Source organism: Leopardus geoffroyi, chromosome D3 (assembly GCF_018350155.1).
Source record: "Leopardus geoffroyi isolate Oge1 chromosome D3, O.geoffroyi_Oge1_pat1.0, whole genome shotgun sequence".
Lineage (NCBI taxonomy): Eukaryota > Metazoa > Chordata > Mammalia > Carnivora > Felidae > Leopardus > Leopardus geoffroyi.
In genome coordinates, this window is record NC_059339.1 from 52,879,579 (window position 1) to 52,893,560 (window position 13,982).

Below are 13,982 nucleotides of genomic sequence, written 5' to 3' on the forward strand. Positions count from 1 at the left end.
GAAGATGAGAAGTAGTCAGGCAGAGGGAGCGAAAGGTAAAAGCATATAAACTCGAGAGAGAATATTAAAAACTATGAGAAACCGAAGATGATGAAAAAATTCAACCATTTTTAAATAATGAATGTTTATTGACTGAATAGACGTAAAAATGACTACCCTTTCCAAGCTTTAGCTACCTAGAATGAATACAAACATTTTATTCTATCAAGCCTACTTTCCAACATCAATAATTTTTATGATTCTATTCTGGATTTTCTCAATATTCTTAGACTATTTGTCCATGTTATGCATCCAGTGGAACTCAACACTGCAATAAAGTCTGTATCGTTTGAGAGTAGAAGAATATTCACATTGAAATTCTCCAAACATTCTTGTAAATTTGTCATGGGCTTGCCAAGTGATTTCTGATGTTATTCCAGAAATTAGGAACAAATTTATCCTAGACGAAGACACAATAAACCCGAGCTTTTGTTCAATGACTAATATGCCTGACCTCTGATGACCATATGATGTGGGCAGCAGATTATCTGCTCAGTGGTATATCATCTCCCTCACCTCCCTCTAGACTCTTTCTGCTAAGCTATGAAATCGTCTGCTTTCATAGACTATAAAACCTTAAGTAATTATCTACTGGTTTCATGTACCATTCCACATTAGTAGAATCTGTGATTGTAAGAGGACAGGTGACTCTTTCCTTTGGTCTTTTCTTGTACCCAGCAATGGCTGGATTACTCTAGAAAATTTACAAGGGTCTTATATGCTATTTGAAAGTAAGTATAATCCAGTGTTAAAGAACTGAATGTGACCAAACTTTAGAGCTAACATGAGCTAACAAAATGCATCCCTGAATCTAGCATGACTTTTACATTGAAGCCACATTAACATCATTGTCTATCAAAGTTTTTTATAACGTGGGTTTTTTATTTGGTGAACAGATGGGTAGAGTTTGTGGCAAGGTTTGTTTCTTGTTTTGTTTTGGTGTTTTGATGTATTGTAGAGCTAGGTGCCTTAGCAGGGGAAATTTGACAAAGTTCTGTTTACCTGGTTTAAGGTACATATTAGTCTTTCTGTTAAGATTTTACAAATGATCGGGGAGCCTGTGTGGCTCAGTCGGTTAAGCATCTGACTTCAGCTCAGGTCTGATCTCACTGTTGGTGAGTTTGAGCCCCACATTGGTCTCTGTGCTGACAGCTCAGAGCCTGGAGCCTGCTTCAGATTCTGTGTCTCCCTCTCTCTTTGCCCCTCCCCCACTTGCACTCTGTGTCTTTCTCTCTCAAAAATAAACACTGAAAAAAAATTAAAAAAAATAAAAAAAGATTTTACAAACGATCTTTTCAGAGATAGGAGCTAAAGCACAACTCCTTTCATGATCAGTTAGCTCTGTTCACACCAGAGCCTGGGAGTCAACAGGTCATCCTGGAATCAACATGGGCTTTGTAGTCACTTGGCATTTTATTTGAATACCATCTGTCTCATTTCACTCATTTAGCAGGCATCTAATGAGTATCCATTTTATGCCGATTCTCATTTGGATGCTGGGTACAGATAGTTCGAAAAGAACACAAGTCCTGTTCTCATGGAGCTTAAACCCTGCAATTTTAACCTCTCTGATTCAACAGAACAGAGTGATTGGAAGTTTAATTGAGATATGTTTCATAAAGAACTGAAACAACTTATGTCAAGTGCTTAGATAGTACTTCAGTTTCTACATGCCCTATCTAACATGTTGGTGATGCCTAACAACAATTTCACAAAGCAATTCCAATCTGGTGTTCACTCCTTGAGAGTGTTATCAGAGGCTATGTTGATAAATTGTTGATCTTTATGACATCAGCTTCAAAGATTAGGGGCTTACACACAGAGCTGGTTTACCTGAAAAACGCCTCATTATTAATTTGTTATTAGTGTATTTATTTAAGCATTTTTTTTATTAAGCTAAGTGTCTAGCCACACATCAGCCCATGGAGGTAATTTCCTTTTGAAGGGCTCTGTTGTATAATGAATAAGCTTGGCACAATCTCAAATTTGGGGGAGAAAATGGGCCAGTCACTTCGATTGTCTGGGTCCACCTCATAGAGAGGATAAGAGAATAGCACCTATTGAATGACATCAAAGTTCCTTTATATTTGCAAGACTTTATGGTTCTACTTCCGTTAACTTTCTAAAACATGCCTTTTAAGCTGCGAAGAATATCCCTCACTTGGAATGCTATACTCATTCATATATTTTACAATTTTATAAATTTACGTTTTTTAAATTGACTGCTTTTAAATAAATGGACAAAAATTTAGAGAGTTCTTTACTTCGGTCTCCTATTGTCATAATTTCTTCCATTCCGTGTATCTGTGTACATACATGTCAGTGTATGTATATGTGTGTGGCAGCAAGTGCAGGCTCAGTTGAAAATTTTTAAGGGAAATTTGTGTGGGAAAGACACAAGTAGTAAGAGAAAACTATTATTGTTCTTTTTTCTTGCTCTCTGATCCCAGGGAAAATTTCCATCTCCTCATATAAGGACTGTCAGTCTTCAGACTATACGATTCCTGACTCTAATCTCCATCTTGAACTCCTAAACCTAAATAGGTACAAAAACTTTGGTTCTGCTACAACTCAAATTAGTTCAAATGCAACTCAAATTACTTAAGCCAATTTTATTGGCTCATAAAATGCTAAAAAATATAGGAGCTGATTCGTCTTGGATCCAGGGACTCCAGTGAGTGACACCACCAGTGCTCTGTTAACCCCTTTCTTCTCTTTTCTTTTCCTTTCCCTTCCCTTCCCTTTATCCTCTTCTTATCACCCCCCCCCCCACCTTTTTTCTGCGCTGTCCTGCTGTTAGCGTCATTTTCAAGCAAGCACTTCCCATGTAGCCCCACAGTGAACCAGGAAGATGGGAAGTCCCATCTGAACAACATGTGCAACAAATACAGAACGAGCAGATCTTCTAGAAGATGTCTGGAAAGAAAAAAATAAAACTCTTCATTATTCTAATTCCCTAAACCATTTACTTACAATCCTTTTGTAGATGCATTTGATAAGACAAAGCAAAAAGTTAGCTGAAAAGACTCATGCCCTACTCCCTAAAGAGATAAATACATCATTTCAGAAAATATATATATAATTTATATTTACGCATTTAACCAAGAATCTATTTTCAATAGACTGTTCCTCAAAGGTTTGGAATTACAAAGCAGAGAAGAAATCTCGTTCTTCTTTAAAAAAAAATCACCACTTGAAATAAAAATGCTAATCAGATTTTTCTGTCAAATCATCTCAGTCCCAAAATGAAATGTTAGAAAAACAAACAAACGAACACACAACAACAACAAAAACCAGGCAGGATTTAAAGAACACAGATCTTGGGGCGCCTGGGTGGCGCAGTCAGTTAAGCGTCCGACTTCAGCCAGGTCACGATCTCACGGTCCATGAGTTCGAGCCCCGCATCAGGCTCTGGGCTGATGGCTCAGAGCCTGGAGCCTGTTTCCGATTCTGTGTCTCCCTCTCTCTCTGCCCCTCCCCCGTTCATGCTCTGTCTCTCTCTGTCCCAAAAATAAATAAACGTTGAAAAAAAAAATTTAAAGAATACAGATCTTCAAATTATTATATTTCTTATTTCAATTGGTCAATAAGTCATTGAATATTCATGAGCTTTATTAGCCTATCTCTCTGCTAGTCACCATTCTATGTAAATAGAATGCAGACCTTGCGTTTATGAGTTAACATGGAAACAAACAGATTAACAGGTAATTACATAACAGAATGTGTTATACACAGAAATGGGTATTGGAACACTAGCTCTTCCTAGGAAGTCAGGAAAGTCTGCAAAGAGAAACCATTTGAGATGCATTTTAAAGAATAAGAAAGAATATTTCAGGCTGAGGAGACAGGGGCTAAGGGAAGATGTCCCAAGAAGATAAAGCCATTTGAGCAAAATAGCATGAGCAAAAGGGCCTAGCATTTGGAGAAAGGATAAGTACTTCAGTGGAATACACACTGGAAGCTGGAAGTGATGAGAGCTGAAAGGAAGGTTTCAATCAGATCTGAAGACTTTAAGATTTTATTTTAATTCCAGTATAGTTAACATACAGTGTTATATTAGTTTCAGGTGGACAATATAGTGATTCAACAGCTCCACACATCACCCAGTGCTCATCAGGACAAGTGCACTCCTTACTCCCCATCACCTATTTCACCCTCCCCCGGCTCACTTCCTCTCTGGTAGCCACCAGTCTGTTCTCTATCATTATGAATCTGTTTCTTGCAGATCTGAAGACTTTAGACACTAAATGAAGAAGAGTATTCTCCTAGCTAGGAATCTTCCCTTCACTATTTTAGAGAAATGCAGCCTCACTTAAGCATGCATATAGGCAGCACACTGGGCACTCTACTAAAGATCGAAATCCCTAGTTGTCACTCTTGACTCATTTTTCTCAGGGTAGAAGAGCAGGACAGCCTAGAAGGGGTTTTGGTGCAGATGTCATCACTAGCTCTGTCATACAGGGACCCTATGTCTGTCTTCATAGAAAGCCATCTTTCTCAGTCATACTATGTATTCTTTCTTATAGATGGATGTGTGGTTTTAGTTGACGTACAGAACACATTTAAACCCCGTTCAACTAATCTAATAGAGTAAATGGCCTGAGCATTCCTGTACACAATTTTTGGTGTACTTGTTTTGTTGGTTCTTTTTTTCCAGCTGTTGTGAGAGGACCTCATGTACTACAAAATCTATCCTGTATCCCAGCTATGTCTAGACCAAGCAGAAACCGCAGGATGTCTCTTGCATTCTCATGAACATCTTCCCTCAAACATTCCATGGCATCTGCCATTTGCTTCCTCTCCTCAATTCTGGTGATATTTGCTCCAATGGGCTGCACTGCTCAGAGATGAGCTGCTTTTACATGATGAGGGTTATCATCATCATCGGCCACACACCACCATCTCCTCCTGGAATCCTCAAAACACTACAAAGAAGGGTTATTAGACCTTTTATTTCCAGTTGGGAACCATGTATCAGTGCTGCTGGTAATCAGTGTTTGTAGGCTTTAGTGAAAAGAAAGAAAAATATCATTTCAGTTTTACATGAGCACCTCTTTTTCCAATGGAATCAGGCATGCATTGAAGACAAGAGACTAATTGATATGATGGGCAAAATGGTGTAGTCATGACTGAGCCTTCCCTTCTGACAATCATATTTTGTTTCCTGGACAAGACTTTCCTTTCAGGTGACATTCTCTCCTAGGCTGCTTGCCAATCCCTCATTATAACTCATTTTCAGGAGGGCCTAACTTATACATACCGAACCCAGGGGCACACAGGTGAACGAGAGAAAGCAAGTCTTTCTTGCCCTTCAGTTCATGCTTTCCATGTGTTGGCAGCCCTTGACTTTTGGGAAGAGCCACAGAAACAAAGGACATATTTTATGTAGCTATATATTCACTGCAATGACCAAATGCTTAAAGTGCTATATGAAAAAAAAATGCTTTAGAGGCTCTAAAATGAGAAAAACAATTATTTATTATTATTATTATTATTATTATTATTATTATTATCCTGTGAAACTTTTTAAAAATAATCAAGGAAAGTTATTAACAAAAGGTTACGCTGATAATCAATAGGGGGTGAGGAGGGAGGCAGAGACTTCATGTACATGAAAAAAAGAAGCATAGTTTGGCCCAGGAGCAAAGCCTTGGTTCTGGTAGAGTGAAACACCACTGAGAACAGTATGGTATGTGTCACTCAGAATTCCTCCTGGCCTGCCCATGCCTGAGATTTAGGAAGACAGTGATACAAAAATCCTCATGTTTGAAAGATACAGGGCATCATTAGTTTGATACCCCTTGTAAATGAAAGAGAATGACATTGCCTTTTGTTCTCCCCAGATGGCTGTGTTGTGGGATCCAGCTCTTCCAGTGGGAGAGTGGGCATTGTCTGGGCAAGGGCAGTGGTACACCTGGCATCAGCAGATCTGCTTATGAACACTTTGATGAAATCCTCCAAGAAACCTCAGAAATGCTTGGGAGTTGGGAGGTTAGTCTTTTTTGTGACCTAGGTGCATGAATTATCCAGTAGGAGATCAATTACCATGAAAACCCCCCCACAACTATGTATCCACCTCCTTTCCCCACAGACTGTCCTTATTGACTATCTACAGTTGGCTTACCCGTGTTAGTGTACATCTATAACCTCTGGCTCATTCCTTTGGTGGTCCACTACCTCCTTAGAAAAATCCCTATGTAGATCACACTGAAAACCACACCATCACCCTTTGCGCTTCTTAAATTCATTATGAATTTGACAATTAGACAAAACTCCTCATCAGCTGCAGAAACCAAATTTCGGATTTCACTGATGCAGCAACAGCTCTTTATTCTCACGCACTGCGTCCGGTACAATCTTTGAGTTCTCATTGTGCGATTCAGCTCTTAATTGGCCTAAGAGCACTAAGCTGTCACCTTGAGTCATAAGGAGTCCCATGAGATGAGATTCTCACTCAACCGCCTCCATCCTTTCCTTATCTCTTCCTCCCAACTTCTTTCACTGCCTTACCCCCTGCCCCATCTATCCCTCTCTCTTCTCCCTGCCAAGTTTTCAATAGTGCTGTGCTCCTCAGAACTGTATCTCATGCCACGCAGCTGTGAGCATACTGAAACCTCTTCTCTCCCTTCTCCCAACCTGCATCCTGTCCTTTCAAGGACCAGCATGTCTCATCTCAGCAGAGCTCTCCACCCCTCACAGCCCAGCCCAGAGTCTGAGCACAGGTTGTTGCATGCTCTGGGGCTTCTCCACCTCCACCCTGTTCTACCTCTCCACCCACCTCCTCCATCCCTGCCCAGTCTACACCTGGAGGCAATTGCCTGCTCTCCCAAGCTACTTAGACCTTTATCTTCACTCCCCATCCCTAGAGCCAGTTTTACTGCTAGTTATTCACCTGCAGGGAGGGGAGAAAAAAAAAAAAAAACAGAATGGAGGCAGCACTCCCATAGCTTTCAGGAGGCAGCTGCAGAGGAATTCAGATGCTCCAGAATGATGACTTTCAATCCCCCCTTTTGTTTAACCATAACCCCTCACAAGAAATCCACTTTACACTCTGACCCAGAGTATACACATATAAACTGAAGAAAATATAAATTAATACAACACACTAGAGGAAAGAACGGGATGTACCGACTATGTCATGCACAGAACTAACACACATGAACAGCCACACATTTAAAAAGAACTGTAAACTTCTGTGGTATGCATGAACTCTTTATTATATTACGTACATTCCTATGTTACGATAATAGGTAACAGTGATGGGGCACTTGCTCTGTGCTTGGCACATATATTAAATCATTCAATTCCCCCAACACTATAGGTAGGCCCTTTATCAACCCTATTTTACCAATAAGGAAACTGAGGCATGGAGAAGTGAACTAACTTTCCCAAGGTCACATGGATAGGAAATGACTGGACCAGAATTTGAATCCAGGCTGCCATACTCTGGCACAACTACTCTCCCCAGCCCCATTAGATGTGTAACTTAAATCACTACATAGGCTTCACAAATCAAAGTATATTGCTATTTATGGGTAACTTAATGGTTTTCAAAGGTTATCATTAATGTGATTCTGGTTCCATTCACTTACTTCATAATCTTACCTCCTGCAAGACGAAATTAACAGTAAATACATTTGACAGATTCATTTTTTTCAGGTTTTGGAGATGGCTATCTTAAGCAACAAGTTAATGTTAAGAATTAATATAGTATTTCTTGTTAAATATAAAACACTTTTAATAAATTACATGTCTAGGTCTCAGGACAGATTGATATCATGTATTTTGATATTATGAACAAAATACAAAAGCCTTTCAGTAGTAATTTAAAAATGCGTCTTTCCATTATTCTTTTAAACGAAAAGGGGGAAACATGAACATTAATGCTATCACTATAAACTGAATAAAAGCTAAAAAAATAAAACACACTCCTACAAAATTATAACCATGTGCTAGTGATGAAACAATCGTAAAATCACAAACATTGGAAAACTGAGCAGAATACAATTTTGTTCACTTAAAAGAAAAAACAATACCAAAATTTGGGACCTATATTTCAATTATTGATCCTATTTTTTGATTATTGACTTAAGTTTCCATTGTTTCCATTCCATTCTAGATAGAACAACTCTTTTTAGGTTCCTTTGTTTCCAGGAGTGCCTGGGTAGTATGTTGATTTATCATCTTGATTGTCATGTTAGGTTAGAGGAATTTCAATCTTATATCTGAATGCTATTTATCTGTCAATAAAAATGGCTGCATTTATGAAATCTCACATTGGAAAGCTAAGCAAATGTGGAAGAAAGCTCTACAGAAGGCAGAAGAGCTGAGCTGACCTTAAACAAGTCCTTTTTGCCTGATTTGATTATTCTAAAATATATTTGAGCACACACCATATGGTAAGTTCTAGGGTATTAAAAGTAGTAATCAGCAATCATATTGGATAGAAAAGTTCACCACACAAAAATCATCAAAGAATTAATTATTCATTATAAGAATTAACTGTGCAGTTTTACTTAACACAAATCCAAAGTTTTCTTTCTCTTAAGTTTATAACAAAATGTATTTATTACAAAATACTTATGTCCCAGAATCACAAACAATAGAAGCAGGGAGCCTTATTTCATTTACCAGAACATTTCCACTTCATGGAAAAAAGCTCTGAGATCCAGAGATATGGCAACTGAGCTCAGGTATAATTTATTTAAAAATGTATGGCAGGGAAGGCTTTAAAAACATTAACCACAACTTTCCTTGTATACTGCCAAGAAAAACTAATTTTTAAGGCCACAAATTTTAAAATGACCCTTTAAAAAATCAGTTGATCTTCTTAATGTTTCCATGTCTTTGAAGTATTTAAAATGCTTTGTCTTCAAACTAAGTTCTATGTGAGTTGGTACAGAGAAATAACAAGGACGGCTGTGAAGTTACCCTAATGGGTCACGCCTACTCAGACCAAAGGGGGAAAAAAACAAGTTTAACAAGTTCTTGCTAAGAACATACATTTACTAGACCTATTAATTTAGCAAAATAATAGTAATATTATTATAAAGCAACTCTAGTAGGTGGTAAGATAGTGAGATAGCAGTGGGCATGGGACAATGGTCAAATCTCTCCCATGTTTGACGAGTTTGATTCCAACACAACCATGTATGTGCACCATACGCTGAATATGAGGTAACTTTTCTGGTTATGGTTCTATCTGGGAGGTATCTCTAAATGAATACCTATATCATTACGCAGTAAAAGTCCATTCAGCTTCCAGGAGTGCCTCTAATTTCAAAATCATTTTGAAATTAGGGGTTTACCATTTAAATCAAATATTCACCTCAACTTAGAGAATCTGGCAACCATACATCGTCACTTGTCCTAATACTGCTTTCAGGTGGGAGTCTGGGAAACTCTAGCGTATATCAACCTCACAATTTATCAACCGTCAAAGTGCAGGAAGGTCACTACCTGACTAGATGCCACAAATTCCATCTTGATGGGTTAATAGCCCCTAGTTGCTTACTAGTATTACTCTTAATTAAGTATACGCAGGGTTAAGTTGAGAAGACGGATAAAACGTCACCACCTATCTACTCATCTGTTCATTGCTGTCAAATATTGGCCAGTTCTAGACATAACCCAGACCACTGGAGCATCCACTTATCTTTCAGCAAATTTTGATAATCTTTAGTTTTAAGTGCCACAACTTCCTATAAATTCAAGGACAATAAACTACATATAAGATTCCTAAATATAAAGGTGTTTCAAAAGATGGTGAGTGATGCATTTCATAATGTCTGCAAAAGAAATGAAGGTTTCATTTAAAATACACTTTACATTTAGTAATGGAGGAAGTGTTCAAGTACTTTCATTAACTCCGACACTCTTTGCTCTTCCACCACTGTTGCAGTAAAATGTGTAGGGCAGATAACCACACTACCAGAATTCCTGAGTTTATATTTGCTTTTCTTTTTCAGTATTTATTCTATTACTAATAGTGAACATGAAACAGTACTATTAGGAATTATCTCATTACATTTAACAACTTTTGAACTTTGGAATGTTTAAAACTAACAATTTCACATCAAACATGTGATGTAAGAGAGTAATTCAAGCATCAAGTCAGACAGCCAATTAGAGGAAATCTAATCTTTCCAATTTTTGTAGTAAAAAAAAACATTTTGGCTGCATTCATTTTTTTTCCTGTATTCATGCTTGAAGACCATATTTTTATTGGAGTCAATAACATTTTATTTGAAGCATTAACAACTTTATGTAAAAATTAATAAGAAAAGTAGATTCATTGGAGAGAAATAAATTTATCCACATATTTTATTAAATGGTTAATCTCACAAATATGTTTAAGATTTTAATGCAATATTCTCTAGTAGGTACAGCATCTAGTTGTAGGCACTCAATAAATACTAGTGGAATAAATGAAAGAATAATTTTCAGTCTCAAAAACTCTTGGAACACTCCTTGTGGGTAGAAAAAAAAACATTAATGAATTACTCGTTATTTGTTTCAAGATAAATATGTCTTAGGCTCATTCATGTTAATAGTTTAAATGGTCAGTGATACTCAGGTAATTCTTATTTTTAAAGTACTGGATCCTCCTTTTAAACATTTAGGTACTTTGTATTTATATAAAAAGTTTTTACTAGATTATACTACTAGCTTAGACTACTAATATCTGTCAAAAAATACTCAGTGACTAAAGTAACAATAAATCAATTTAATTTATATTCTATTACTTTTATTTTATTTTTCAATAGAATGTTTTTATAAATATTTGAAAAACTTAATAAATATTTGGAAATATTACTTATTATTTAACTAGTAAATAGAGAACATATAAATTTGGATCTACCAATTATTTAGTCTATACACAATGATGGGTAAATGTAAGATATCAGAGGCTCCTTGCAATAATTTCAACTTCCCAAGTTCCTGGCTTACAGGTTGGGCTGCACTGACCTGAAGAAAATAAATAATATAAACTTAAGTACAAAATAATACTGTCATTTTCTCCACAAGGGCATTATCCTCTCTGAACTACGACTTCCTTATGGATATCTTGGATCTCCGACACCTAACAGCATCTGACACATAAGAGCTCAATCCACATTTATTGCATGAACAATCTATTGAATTTCACTAATTGGCAAGTTTCTATAAATTTATCATTGCCACTTTTTCTAAGTATACCCCTGAAAGGATCTTTTGTTGTTTTAATAATAGGTGGGTATTCTTAAAGTTGTGTGTGTGTCTGTGTGTGTGTGTGTTGAGAGAGACAGAGACAGATGGAGAAAGCATGATTGGGGGAGGGGCAGAGAGAGAGGGAGAGAGAGAGAATCCCAAGCTGGCTCCACGCTGTCAGTGCATAGAGCCTGACGTGGGGCTTGAACCCACGAAACCGCGAAATCATGACCTGAGCGAAAATCAAGAATCCAGGGGCTCCTGGGTGGCTCAGTCTGTAAGCCTCTGACTTCAGCTCAGGTCATGATCTCGCAGTTTGTGAGTTTGAGCCCTGTATCGGGCTCTGTGCTGACAGCTCTGAACCTGGAGCCTGCTTCAGATTCTGTGTCTCCCTCTCTCTGCCTCTCCCCCAGTCACACTCTGTCTCTCTCTCACACAAATAAATAAACATTAAAAAAAAATTTTTTTTAAAAGAATCCAATGCTCAACTGACTGAGCTACCCAGGAGCCCCAATAATCGATGGCTATTCTTAAACCAAATGAGTGTTTGTTGGGATCTGAGTGAGGGTGAAGAAGGGGGCATTTTGAGGAGCAAGTGGAATCCCTGCTGCACGGTGGAACATACTATGCCAGGAGTGTGGTCCTATTTGTACTTCCTGCCTCAAAACAAAGAAGACCTCTGGGAATGCTCTCTTTAAAGAGTGATCGACTGCTAGAGATAGAACTGCTTTTCACAAAGAATCCTGGTGTGGAGGAATCCTGTGGAGGAATCCTGGCCCAAGAAAAGCTTTACATATAATATCTTATTCAATGCCAAAAAGCCCCTATTTCTAGAATTAGGGATAAAGGCAAGTGGATATTTTACTATGGGATATTTAGCCCCAATTCCAAAAGTCTTGATGATAAACAAAAGGCAATGAGAGGATATTCTTTAGTAGACTATGAGGGGTTTACAGAAAAGACCTACAAACTGACACACACAAACAAAGACACACACACACACACACACACACACACACACACACACACACAGAGGGACTGAGGTCATCCCCTGGAAAGAAGATACATAACAGATAAGCAACAGCAGTAAATTGCTAGACAAATGTTTGGAGAGGAATACCTAGTATTTAAGAGAGTTGTTTGGATTCAATCGTATACATAAAATGAACACGAAACTTTCCCATCAGGAGTCTCATTGTCCACTTGTACTGAAGAGAAGCAGCTTATCATGGGGCATCTTAAGATGCTTTGCAGATGAGTAACATAAGCCAACTGTTGAACAAACACCAGGAAAGTAGTACTTGGCTCTCAGAAAAGTAATTCTGATGTGGGCTGATGGAAGCAAGAAAGCGATGGTTGCAAAGACACCTTGCTAGGGAGTGTCCTGAGGAGGACACAGTTAAGGAAAGAGAGACTGGCATGACATCCCTGTAAGGCCCTTTGCAACCTACTTAACAACAGGAAAAGAAAGTTCACTTGCATCTCCTCTTGGATTAAAATAAAGCATGGCCAGTTACAACAGAGCAAACCCCAAGAATGATCCTATCAGATCCTTTCTCTTTCAACTCTACAGGTTTGGGCTTATTGTGGCTTTGGTATACTTTCCCTTTAGTACAACACACTTTCCCTGCTCACATCCTTCTTCATCTCCAGACATCCTCCATATTCCATTAGGATCCATCTCTACGGAGACTCCTCTCACTCTTTGAAGCATATTGGTGTTTTCTCTATAGAATTTTCTTCTAGTTCTATTACAGAAGTTGTGGTGTAACATTTTAATTTATTTTTTACCTGCATCTAAAAAAATCACACACATACCTCACATATATTCATGTGCTCAAATCCTAGCCCAATATGTGCTCAATAATTCTTGTTGATGCTTCAGTACCAGTGAGTGTGACTCCCCCTGACTCCCTGGCAGCCTCCACTGAGAGTGCCCAAGTTGTCACTGGTAACCCTTCTTGCTGGCCAGGAGATTAGCACTACCTCTTTCCCCTCCATGTTCTCAAGGAGTCTTGAAGGAACATCCCTATCTATGGTCTTCAGTATTCTTAGATAGTGAGGCTTGGGTTCAGTGGAGCTGAGATTGCTCAGGGAGAGAGGCAGAAGAACTACTTGGGTATCTCTAATAAATAAACACCATGAGACCACATGGATGGACCATAGGATTTGAAAAACTATTATCCTCAGGCTCAAATGACTCCTATGGCTATGAGACCATTCGTAACTTGGTTCCTGCTGAATCCTCTGGTTTCTCCCCTCATATTCCCCTTCTCATGGTTCACTTCTGTTGAACTACTTGAAGACCCACCAACTCACCATGATTTTTCTGCCCCTCATTTGTCCCGCAAACTCTTGCCTATTAAACAGATAGCATCATCTTCATTTCTCAAATGAGAAAACTGAAACTCATGGGCATTGATTGATTCATCCAAGGTCACACAGTGGAAGATGTGGATTTGATCTCAATTTGTCTGACTCCAAACTTTATCTTCTCCTTTAGGTCAAGCAATTTCTCCTAATTAACAGAAGCATTCAGGTTGTTCTCCATTGCTGGTAATATCATGAAAAGTATAAAAATAGAACACTCTCTAGATCATTGTATCTCTGTAATTTGTGTAACATTTGTGATACACATGCCAAGGCAATTTAGAAATAGAATCTTAGTAAGTTTCTCTGTCCAAAGTTCTCTAATTTTAAGATACACCTAATCCACTTTGGGCACTAAGTAAATATATAGTCTTTGGCCAAGA

General features: G+C 38.2%; 1 protein-coding gene across 2 annotated transcripts in view; it reads right to left on the reverse strand.

The window, feature by feature from the left end:
* The window catches only part of DSC1 (desmocollin 1), a 357,596-nt gene that overhangs the window by 149,814 nt on the left and 193,800 nt on the right, over window positions 1–13,982 (reverse strand). The window lies entirely within an intron of this gene.